Raw genomic sequence first — 10,639 nt, forward strand, 5'->3', positions numbered from 1 at the left:
AGCGCCGAGCGGGTGGGTTTGTCGTGTAGTAGATGGTGGACTCACCCGGGCCCCGCTCGCCGACCCCGCTTGAGATCAACCACGCCGACAAGCCCCACTGATCAACCACGTGAATTTCACCATGTCGGTTTTCCCAACCGTCTAGTGCGTCCATCCATGGATCGTGCCGTGTCAGTCGACTGGCGTCACCTGACTCTGCGTTAACGAAACATATTAATAATAAAAAAAAATAATCCCTTTAATTTTTAAAAATAAAAATAATAAAATAAGCCTTTTAATAAACTCAGTCTGCATTAACCAAACCATAAACTCAGTGTCGACCAAACCCCCTCTGCGTTAACCAACGAAAATCCACTATGATGAAACAGAGCAGAGAGCTCTCTCACTTCGAAACACAAACGAACTCTGCGTTAAAAAAAGAAACTCAGCCACGACGAACCCCAGTTCTCTATGCTCTCTCACTTTGCAGGGTGTCCTTTCTTTCTTTTTCCCTCACCCCCACAGACTTCCGTTCAAACCTGGGAGATGCGCTGGGAGATTCATCCTATGTCCATTCTGCTATTGAAATTTTACTCTCTTCATTTGAGGAGGAGCAACAATCTGAGGAGGAGCCAATCCTGAGCGAGGAGCCACAACAAGAGGCACCAACGCTTGAGCTCATCTTTGTTGGATTAGATTCAGACTGTGAATCCACTGCGTGCACATGGCAGCAAACATTCTAGCTTTGCGAAGGTTGAAGCAATCGATTTGGAATCCACTGCGTGCACAAGACATGGCAACAAACGTTCGAGCTTTGCGAAGGCTGAAGCAATCGATTTGGAATCCCTTGTTTCAGATTTCAATATGGTCATCACCAGGGCTATGGCTAGCGGGTAGCGCACGGAGAAGCAACCAACTGATGGTATCATGCCACCACAGTTGCAGGCAGCTTGGGCTAGGGGAGATCCAATGGAAACTGAAGAGGGATCACCAAGGTTTGAAGTCACAAGGCGCGGACCTGACGTAGGTGATGTGTTAGTTTTCTGTGACTTCTCATTTGATTATAATGTCTCGGTAAGTACATTTCTAATCACAGCCATGCATCCTTGTAGTGGAAAGAATGTAGGTTTGGCAAGAAGCCTAATGGGCAGTACATAAAGAAGTATGTGTGTTTGGTTCCAGCATGTGACAAGGCATATGCCCGCCTTGAGTTTTTTAATAACCATAGAATCACAGAGCACCCAGGAGCCTTGATAGTGCCTAGCATGAAGCGAGGTAGATTGTCTAGGTTCATGGCATCACCTGCTACCCCTACCAAACCAACAAAGTTTGATGAAAAGGCATACACAAAAAAGTACTCTATGGTTGTCAAAGCTTCAGTGAAGATGGAGACAATATTGCAGCGTGCATGCAAGTAACACATGGATTATTACGTTGTGAAGAAGGACACCTTCATTCGCAACTACCTTACAACTAGCTTTCAGGTCAAGGGTATGGTTGGCAACATGAAGTTTCCCATTATCAACGAGTGCATTCGCTACAACAGGTGCTCTTTTTGCAGGTCTAACGAATTTGGGCTTCAATTTGAAGAACATGCAAATCAGGATATGTGTTGTGAAGTGTATAGTGATTATGTTTTTTAATGTGTACTCATTTTCTCTAACCATGTTTTGTATCCGTATAGGTGTTGGTGACCCCGACCATGTGACCATCGATTCATCTATGTCTAGGAATGCCGTTGAAAGAAAGGGTATATTTTGATTGTTTTGCGTGCATATGTTTCCCCCCGCATGTCCTTTTCTACAATACTCCATGTGAAATGTATGCTTCCTTGCTGGTGCAGCTGACAATACCATGGGTCGACTTGGTACGATAGCGGATGGAGGTGGTTGTAGTGATTCCCAATCTCAGCGAGTATTGGATAATACCCGTAATAGTAGTCAAGGGATGGCATCAAGTGAAATGTTTGAATTTAAGTCTATATTGTACATTTACTCGGATGCCATGAGTGTGATGCATACGTGATCCAGATCATGCATTGCTTTTCCAGATTCTTTGGATATGGGGGAGCAAGAAGTGCGATTTGAGGGGAGAGATATCCTTATACAAGCTTCTAATGCTGGTCAGCATAAATATAGTGCTCATGGATGTGCTTCATCCCAGTATGGAGATCATTCAACTGAGCGACGCCAACGCAGGGTAGTCTGAGCGCCGATAGTTTTCGCCATGATCTGTTGTGATGTTCTCTTACTTTTTACCCACATTTTTCATGTAGTCCCAACTCTTCTTGGAGAGTGGCCTTAGTGTGGCACTGTCTTGGTCATTTACAATTATGGTCAATTCGAATCTACTACTGATCAATATTTACATGAAGGGTATGAAAATGATGTTGGTATATGCATGCGCTCATCAAATCCCCTACTTCTAGGGTACTCACATGATATCCCTCATGCTTCTTGCTTCTTATGTAGATTCGTAGATTTGGAATATTGAAAGTATCTTGGTAAAATAAAAATAATCTTCATATTGCATGTTGTGGAGTCATTTTTTTTCCTACTAATAGCTTACACGAAAACAACGTTGACTTGCTTTGAATGATTAGCCCTTACCATGTGAGGAATGGTCTATTACTCAAATGTACTCCTTACAATATTCTTGAAAATTTTTCGCTTCATACTAATGCCAACAATTGTGATACTTCTTACCTTCCCATGGCCTAATACAGAGGTAGTCTATTCATATCATTTTTCGACTGATACTTTGCTGACCAAATGCACGACGTGGGAGCTTTGTACTATATGCTCCAACTTGGCACAATGGCTTTAAAAAAGGCTACTATAGTAGTTATAAGTGGGTGGAACACTGAATGAAGGTGTTTAGATTAGTAGGCAAAATATTTTAGTAAAATTGGTAGTATTTTCAGATATTTAGGGTATTTTTTGTTTTTTTTTTTCATGGTGATTTAGACATCGTAGGTCGACCAATATTTAATGCTAGTCTATTTGATCATATTAATGGCATATTTTTGGTCTATTTATACAAGCATTTTCTCTTTTCAATCGTTGGACCACTCTACGTACTTTCATCGTAGGGATCGATGGGGAGAGGGAACAAGTGCTAGTATCTATACATTCCATGACTTAGTTTGTATTGTCACATATTTGGTATATGGATTTCATTTCTCGAGTGTATTTTTTTTCGAGTTTTTTTTTGTGCAGTTTTTTGATTTTCTTCACTTGTATTACATAATCTCTTATAATAGTTTTTAATATATCCATTGCTACATTCACTTTTGAGATGGTATAGTATTTTAGTTTGGGCTTTGCTTTTGCTTGGTGACCAGTCATCTACAGTGTGTTAGTGTTGATCTCTAATGTTGTAGATTTGTGTTTGATATTGTTTACATTGGACTTGCTCTAGACATGAGCCTTTATCAGCTTTTAGAACTTGCTATCTTTCGGTGTGTTTTTGTCATTCTCAACCTATGCTTTTACTACAATAATTTGGGTTTATTGTTTTTGTCTTGTTCCTTGGTTGGGGTGATTTCTTAACCACTACACGGTTGCATTTATTGCTTTGTGGTTTTTGTTACAGTTATTTGTGTTTTCAGGTTTTTGATTCTTTGAAGGTTGGTATATAATATTTTTAGGTCTCTTGATGTTGCCAACTCTTTGATTGATATTTGCATGGTTGCGTTTGCTCTAATTTCTTCTGATTTATCTCATTTTGCATCGTAGTCATCTTATTTTTTTGACCAATCTTTGTGATTTATCATTTTGGTGGTTGCTTTTCTCTACACCACATTGTGTAATGTATATCCAAACTCTTATATGTGTTTTCTTTACTCAAACTCTTGGAACTCTTGTGAGTTTGTATTTTTGGCACACATTTATGCCTCAAGATATCTTGTCTCTATTGATCTTCTTTGTATTTTCCTTATCATGGCTTCTTCAGCTTCTCATATTGATACTCAGCATCATGCAGACATTGTTTGCTTATCTAAGAGTGTGATATTGGAGACTTGATATGTTGAGATTTAGGTCTTGGTGAAGATGTTGTCTCTTGGTGCTTTAGATTTTCCAATTTTAGACAGGGATGATATATGGAAGGAGAAAATGAAGTCTTAGTGTGGGCAAGAGGTTGAAGATGATGTAAGGTGATGACTCTTGAGGAGTCTTTCCTATCTATAGGTCTAGGTTTAGGCTCTTATCATGTGGCCTTGGCAATGGTTGTTGGGGTCTCGTGTTATTGAGACACCTTGTTGATAGACATTGTTACATGCTATTTCAATGGCATTGTTGATAGACATAGAGTTGCTATGATTTGTCTATTTTCAAGAGCTAGTATGATTTACATCAATATTAGGTTCTTTTTGAGACATCTTGATAGTGGCTTGTACAACCATTGCTTGGGTATTGATGGTTCTATTTGATGAACATTGTTGGATGTACTTTGATGGCTTATTATGATTGTATAGACATGGAGTTGCTATGATTTGTCTATTTTCAAGAGCTAGTATGATTGACATCGATATTAGGTTCTTTTTGAGACACCTTGATAGTGGCTTGCACAACCATTTCTTGGGTATTGATGGTTCTATTTGATGAACATTGTTGGATGTACTTTGATGGCTTATTATGATTGTATATTGTATTGTACTAGATTATTCATGATAAGAGAGATTGGATATGCCAACTCATGAGTTTGTGCATGCTTTAGTTGGCTTGGCACAATCATATATTTTAGGTGTTTTTAATGACATTGTCATGGTACTTTAGGTATTTATTGTTAGTTGACTTGATCATATTGATGGGATATTTTTGACCTATTTTCAACATTAGGAAGACTAAGGCCTCCTTGCTTCTTTGGCAAAATACATGTGCCCCATGAGACTTTAGGTAGTTTGAATTTGTCACCATCTCGAGATGAGAGAAAGTTTCTTGAGAGGTTGTCCAATTGTTTAAGGACCTTCAAACAAATTGTTGAAATATCTTAATGAACCTTTTCTGATACAATCATGAAAATCACACGACAAATCTCAAGCAAATATTCCATCATAATGTTAAAATACTTGAGTGATGCTACTGCTGAAACACGGTCAATGAGAAACACATTGTCTATAATATTGACAAGGACTTGAAATAGCTATGTCACATAACTCCAATGTCATCTTCCTTGTAATGGTAGTCTAGTTTCTCCTGCATTTTCTCCATCTTCTTCTTTGGGGGAATTGGAAAAGGATGCAATACTCTTTTGTGTGCACGTGTCTACTTTCGAGATTGTGACAATTGCTGATCTATGAAGGGTTTTTCACGCACCAAGGAATTCCCAAATCCATCATCTATTGGTTGAAGTTGGGAGCATGGATGTGAAGCCATGTCCAACTTTGAGGCCTTCATTTGTTGCAAGGCAACCGATGTTTGGTGGGCCAAACGAAGGGCATGAGACTGCAGGTCCACATCATCTCCTGGATGCAAGGATGCCTTTTGAGACTTATTGCGATAGAGCATATTATATTATTCTTAGGATTATAAAGGGTGCTTACCACTGTAACGTGTCCCCTAGTATCATCCGGGACACGTCTTAACAGTCCATCGGAAAGGATGTCTAGAAAGCTCCACCCGACACTCCCATGGAATGTTACGGGTTTTACGATCTAGTTCTTCCCGCGTCTGCCACATAGCGGAAGTATCCTGGCCGTTCCCACTTAGGATCGACCGGAATTAGGGTTTTCCTAATGGGTCACTAGCTAACAGCAACTAGCGTCAAACCCAAGCGAACTACTTTACACAGAAACGCCAGGTTTGAAGCGGATTCACGCTGCACTTGGTTCAAGGAGAATGGGAAACGAGAGGGATGCAAAGCTCACCTCTCTGCCATAAGGCATAGTCCCATTCCGTTTCCCTAAAACAGTGTAAATCGAGTAAGACGTAACTCTAGGTCATCGTTCTCGATATTCTTTTTGATGATGATGATCATTCCGCTGTTCCTCGAGATTATTGAGAAAAGTTCCCGGCTAACTGGGACCACCCAACCGTAGGACAGACCCATGGCCCATCCTCCGCACTTTCCTCGGTTTGTTTTAGTTATGTAATTATCTAACACATTAATTTGACATATAACAATCAGCTTCTTTAATTAATCTTGTTTAAGCACTGATTCCTTCACGTAATCTTATCACGTGACATATAAAAACAATATCAAGCAAGTTCTTTTAACCTCTCATCATTTTTTTTTCTTTGAATTACAAGAAGTTCCGCCCGTAGGCTTGTCCATAATCTGCCCGGAGGCTAACAAGTAATCTCTAGGGATCACTATTCCAAGCTTCCGCCCGTCAACTAGTATGCGGGCCTTGGGATCCAATCCTGAGTCGCGTTAGCCTCTTGTGCAGGACCCGGAAGGCGAGGGATTTACGGCCAGAGCCCCCCCTGGCACCCAAGCGTCCTCCTGCTCCAAGTAGAACTCAATGGAGAGACCTCTCGCGGCGGGTTCGGTCCACGTTCCCGGCGCGGTCAAACAACCCCCTTGGTTAGGGTCAGGCAGGCAGTCGGGGGTAACTGAAGCTGCCTCTCCCTTCAGGCTTTTAACCTGAAGTATAGATACTTATTTAATTTGTAATTCATAAATCAAACAGAGCCCTAAAATCTCTAGCAAGCACAAACATTTCCATTAACCAACCCAGTTGTATGACAAACTGCTAAAGAAGTGTTCTTTCCTTTTTGAGTGTATCAGCAGTCGTTCTCAAAATGTCTTGTAACTTGGCAAGATCCCTTATATTCGGATGTAGGGTATACCTAGCTTTGTTAACTCTTAAGGTACCTTAGATATGGTAGTTTCTATTTTACAACTTTCCTTATTTTGAAGGATATCCAAAAACTACGTCTTTTTGCAAGATAACTTGCGTAAGGATCTGCCGTCCTTGAAGAGGGTTTTTCCCTTTTCTCTTTGTGAATTGATCACAAAATGATTTCATACATGTTGCGCAAGTCCAGCGATGGAATAATCTGTTTAGATTCCTTAAGCTGACGTATGTCAGGCCTAGGGTTTCTTCATTTAAGAACCTTAGGGACGAACCCTAATTTCTTATCTTTATGAATTTATTGTCCTTGCCGTAAGGTAAGTAGTCCAGTGTTTTAGGGTATGAATGTTTCTATGTTTAGATTGGTCCGGTTATCTTTTGGAAAGATTGGTTTGGTCAGCTTTTGGGAGGTAATCTTACTCGTCTTGTCACGGTTTTACTATCTTTGATTAACTTTCTCAATCAATACAATTTAATTTGGCATATAGCGTAATGCCATGATGATACAAAGAGCGACGATACTCCTTGGGACAAAGGCCTAGCTGAGGAATTTGTGTATACACACTTTATTAGTTCCAAGTCCTCAAATAACAGGGGAAAAGTGTTAATAGAGTGTCATCCAACAATTCCCCACTACATTTTCTTTCCAAATGAGTTCGTATATCTAATTTTTATACTTGTTAATTCCTAACATCTAACTTCCGTTTTCTTTAAAGATGAACTCATGCCAAATAACAACAGTTGCTAAGATGTGCAATTAGCAAAGATAACTCCCTAGTAATTTGAGCATCGAAAGAAGCCTTTCATGAATTTAGCCATTTTACCATGATTCGTTTGCGAAAGGAACAAGATTAATGGTGCAAGATATAATTTCTTCATTTTAGGACTATATTACTATAGTAAATGGATAGTTTTGCCTATTATTCTATAATGCTTGATGCAATTTGAAGAAAGCTAATTGTCATTCATAAGCTAACTCCTTCGTTAAAAATAACTTGAACAAATAAATATATTTCCTTAACAATTTTTCTTTGCATGATTGACTAAAAACCCGAATTAACAACAAGAAGAAAACCTGGCTTTGAGGTGAGATATCCACATGGATACCGGGAGATGACCTTCCCGCGGCTTCGCCTTGGACTTTCTTAGGAGGCATCGCAATTGTAGTTCGTTGAACGTGGAGGCAGCTTTACACTTCTTTCGGAAAACACTTAGCACTCTCTTCCCTTTTTCAAGTGGGGGAAGAAGAACAAAACTTCAAGGTATTTTGCGAGTTTTGAAGGAAAGGCTAAGGACAAATTCTCTTGGAAAAAAAAAAAAGGCTTTACAGAATCCTAAGGGAGGAACTCCAAGGGGGGGGAAAGTATCCGTAAAGGTTATTGGAAAAGGGGGCCTAACGAGGCCTTAGGAGAAGATATAAGGGGGTAGTTTGAGGGTTATAACGAGCAAGGGTCCTAAGGGGAAATAAAGACTGGGAAGATAAGATCTTTAAGGTCAAAAACCCCTTTATGGGGGAAAATCTCCAATCCTACACGGAGGGGGGAAAAATAAGACCTTTTAAGGTCTGAGTTGTTTTCGGGGGAAAAGGGAATTTAAAACCATGGGAAGGGCTAAGGGAATTTTTGAAACCGGGGGGAAAAAAAAGGGAAAAAAAGGCAAGGGAAAGGCTTTGTTTTCCGGGGGTAAGAATACCTTTGTTAAGAACGCAAAGGGGGTTTTATAAAGCCCTAAGGGGGAAACTCTAGGGGGAAAAAAGAGAGACCCTAAGGGAGCCCTTAGGGAGGAATTTAAAGGGGGAGAAGGTAGCCTTAGAGGCTATGGATAAGAGACCTAAGGCCCTTTAGGGGAAAAATTGGAGAGAAGGGTTAGTTCCAAAGGCCACATGAAGGGGGGCTTAGGAAGCCACCCTTGGAAGTTTCCAAGGCTTCCTAGAAGGCACGTGGGAAAAAAAAAAAGGGGTTACGTGGCAAGCTGGCGTCCGATGGTGGCTGAACGGCGAGGGATGGCGGCTGAACATCGGCTGCTGACTGGCGGCGTTTGCTCCACGGCAGCCCCCCGCCCCCCCCCCCCCCCCCCCCCCCCCCCCACCACCACCACCTCTCTCAAGCCACACCCACCTCTCCCTCGCGGCTGCGTCCTTCAGCTATAATGCCTTCTCCCTTCACGACTACCACACGGCTCTCCTTCAGCTACGACTGGTGCAACATATCATTGCTTCACCTCCTCCTTCCTCATGATTGTGGCGACCGTAGCTTCCTCCTTAATCTGCAGCATCATCCCTTCTCACACAGCTCCTGGCTTCAACAGGGCGAAGGCTGTCCGTCTCTCTCTTCCTCCCTAATCCTTCCCTTCCTCCCATAGGGTTTATATGGGAGGGGGGAGAGGTACCTCCCCTCCCCCACGCGGCTCGTGCATGGGCTTATCCCCCCCTACTACCCCCAGCAAGGATGCTTAGTCATCCTTGCTATTCCCCTCCCCTCTAGCACGACAGTCGCTGGGGGGAAAAAGGGGAAAATAATAAAAAAAAATTCCCTTAATCTAAAGGTTATCCTTTTGGCTTTCTAGGAGGAGGTTCCCACGTACATTCTTTTAACTCGTTTATGCAAGCGGAGATCAGGATATGTAGTATGTAATTCGAAAAATCACACCATCGGCGTATTTTTGGATGTTGGAATTCCCTTGCATGACTATCACGTGGGTTTAGAAATATTCTCATAATGGAAATATTACATTCTCTTCCCCTTGGAGGAATCGAGATGTCCTCATCTCGAAGTAAACTGGGGATATTGATGGTTGAGAGAGCTTTCATCTATCCAAGTGGCATTCTCTTCGGGATAATCTTTCCACTGGACGAGGCATTCTTTCAAGGTTCTAGATCTTAACTGTCTCTCCCTAACATCTAAAATCTTATTCGGTCTTAGTTCAAGGACTCCTTGACTAGGCATTACAATTTGTTGGTCATCAAGTACATGATTAGGGTTGGGTACATATTTTTTTAAGAGACTGATATGGAATACATTGTGAACTTTTAGGTTCTCAGGGAGTTGCAATTTATAAGCATTGGGTCCTAGGCATTTGAGGATTTTATATGGCCCACAATACCTTGGACTTAGCTTCCTGTATTTTCCTAGAGATAGAGAACTCTTTTTAGGGCGTACACGAATGAAGACCATGTCTCCTTCTCCGAAGACCCTCTCTTGACGTTTCAAATCCGCATATGCCTTTTGTCTATCCTTGGCTGCTTGTATGTCTTGTCTTATTGACCTTATTTGGTAATCCATGTCCTCCAACATTTGACTTGAAGCTTCAACTCTTAGGGTTGGATCAGAAAAGTTTAGGGGACTTCGACAATCATGACCATACAATGCCTGGAAAGGGGTCATTTGAATGCTCTGCTGGTAAGAAGCATTGTAGGCAAATTCAACTAATGGCAAGTATTGAATCCACCACTCCGGCTCTCGACAACAGTATGCCCTCAGCATATCCTCAATGATTTGATTCACTCGCTCTGTTTGTCCATCCGTTTGGGGATGGTAGGCGGTGCTAAAATAGAGTTGCTAGCTCTCCAGAAGTGTGATGTGAAGAGAGTATCTCGATCGCTAATGATTCTTCTAGGTAACCCATGTAGCTTGAATATCTCCTTGATAAACAATCTTGCAATGTCGGAGGCTTTATAGTTTGTCTTTACTGGAATCAGGTGTGCAACCTTGGTAAGCATGTCAACCACAACCATAATGGAATTGTATCCTCCTTGGACTTGGGGTAAGCCCACAACAAAATCTATACTGATGAATTCCCATTTCATTTGGGGAATGTCAAGTGGTTGCAGTTTTCCTGGCATCATGACATGTTCGGCCTTGA

General features: G+C 41.4%; 1 long non-coding RNA gene across 1 annotated transcript; it reads left to right on the top strand.

Moving 5' to 3' along the window:
- The first annotated feature begins 323 nt into the window (after positions 1-323).
- Positions 324-2,365, top strand: LOC148027779 (uncharacterized). The gene is made up of 3 exons (XR_015692553.1): positions 324-1,525; positions 1,664-1,729; positions 1,823-2,365. It is a non-coding gene; the product is annotated as an uncharacterized LOC148027779 (long non-coding RNA).
- Positions 2,366-10,639: the final 8,274 nt, after the last annotated feature.

Source organism: Lygodium microphyllum, chromosome 12 (genome assembly GCF_053477565.2).
Source record: "Lygodium microphyllum isolate KBCC chromosome 12, Lygodium_microphyllum_v1.1.10, whole genome shotgun sequence".
Taxonomy (NCBI): Eukaryota; Viridiplantae; Streptophyta; class Polypodiopsida; order Schizaeales; family Lygodiaceae; genus Lygodium; species Lygodium microphyllum.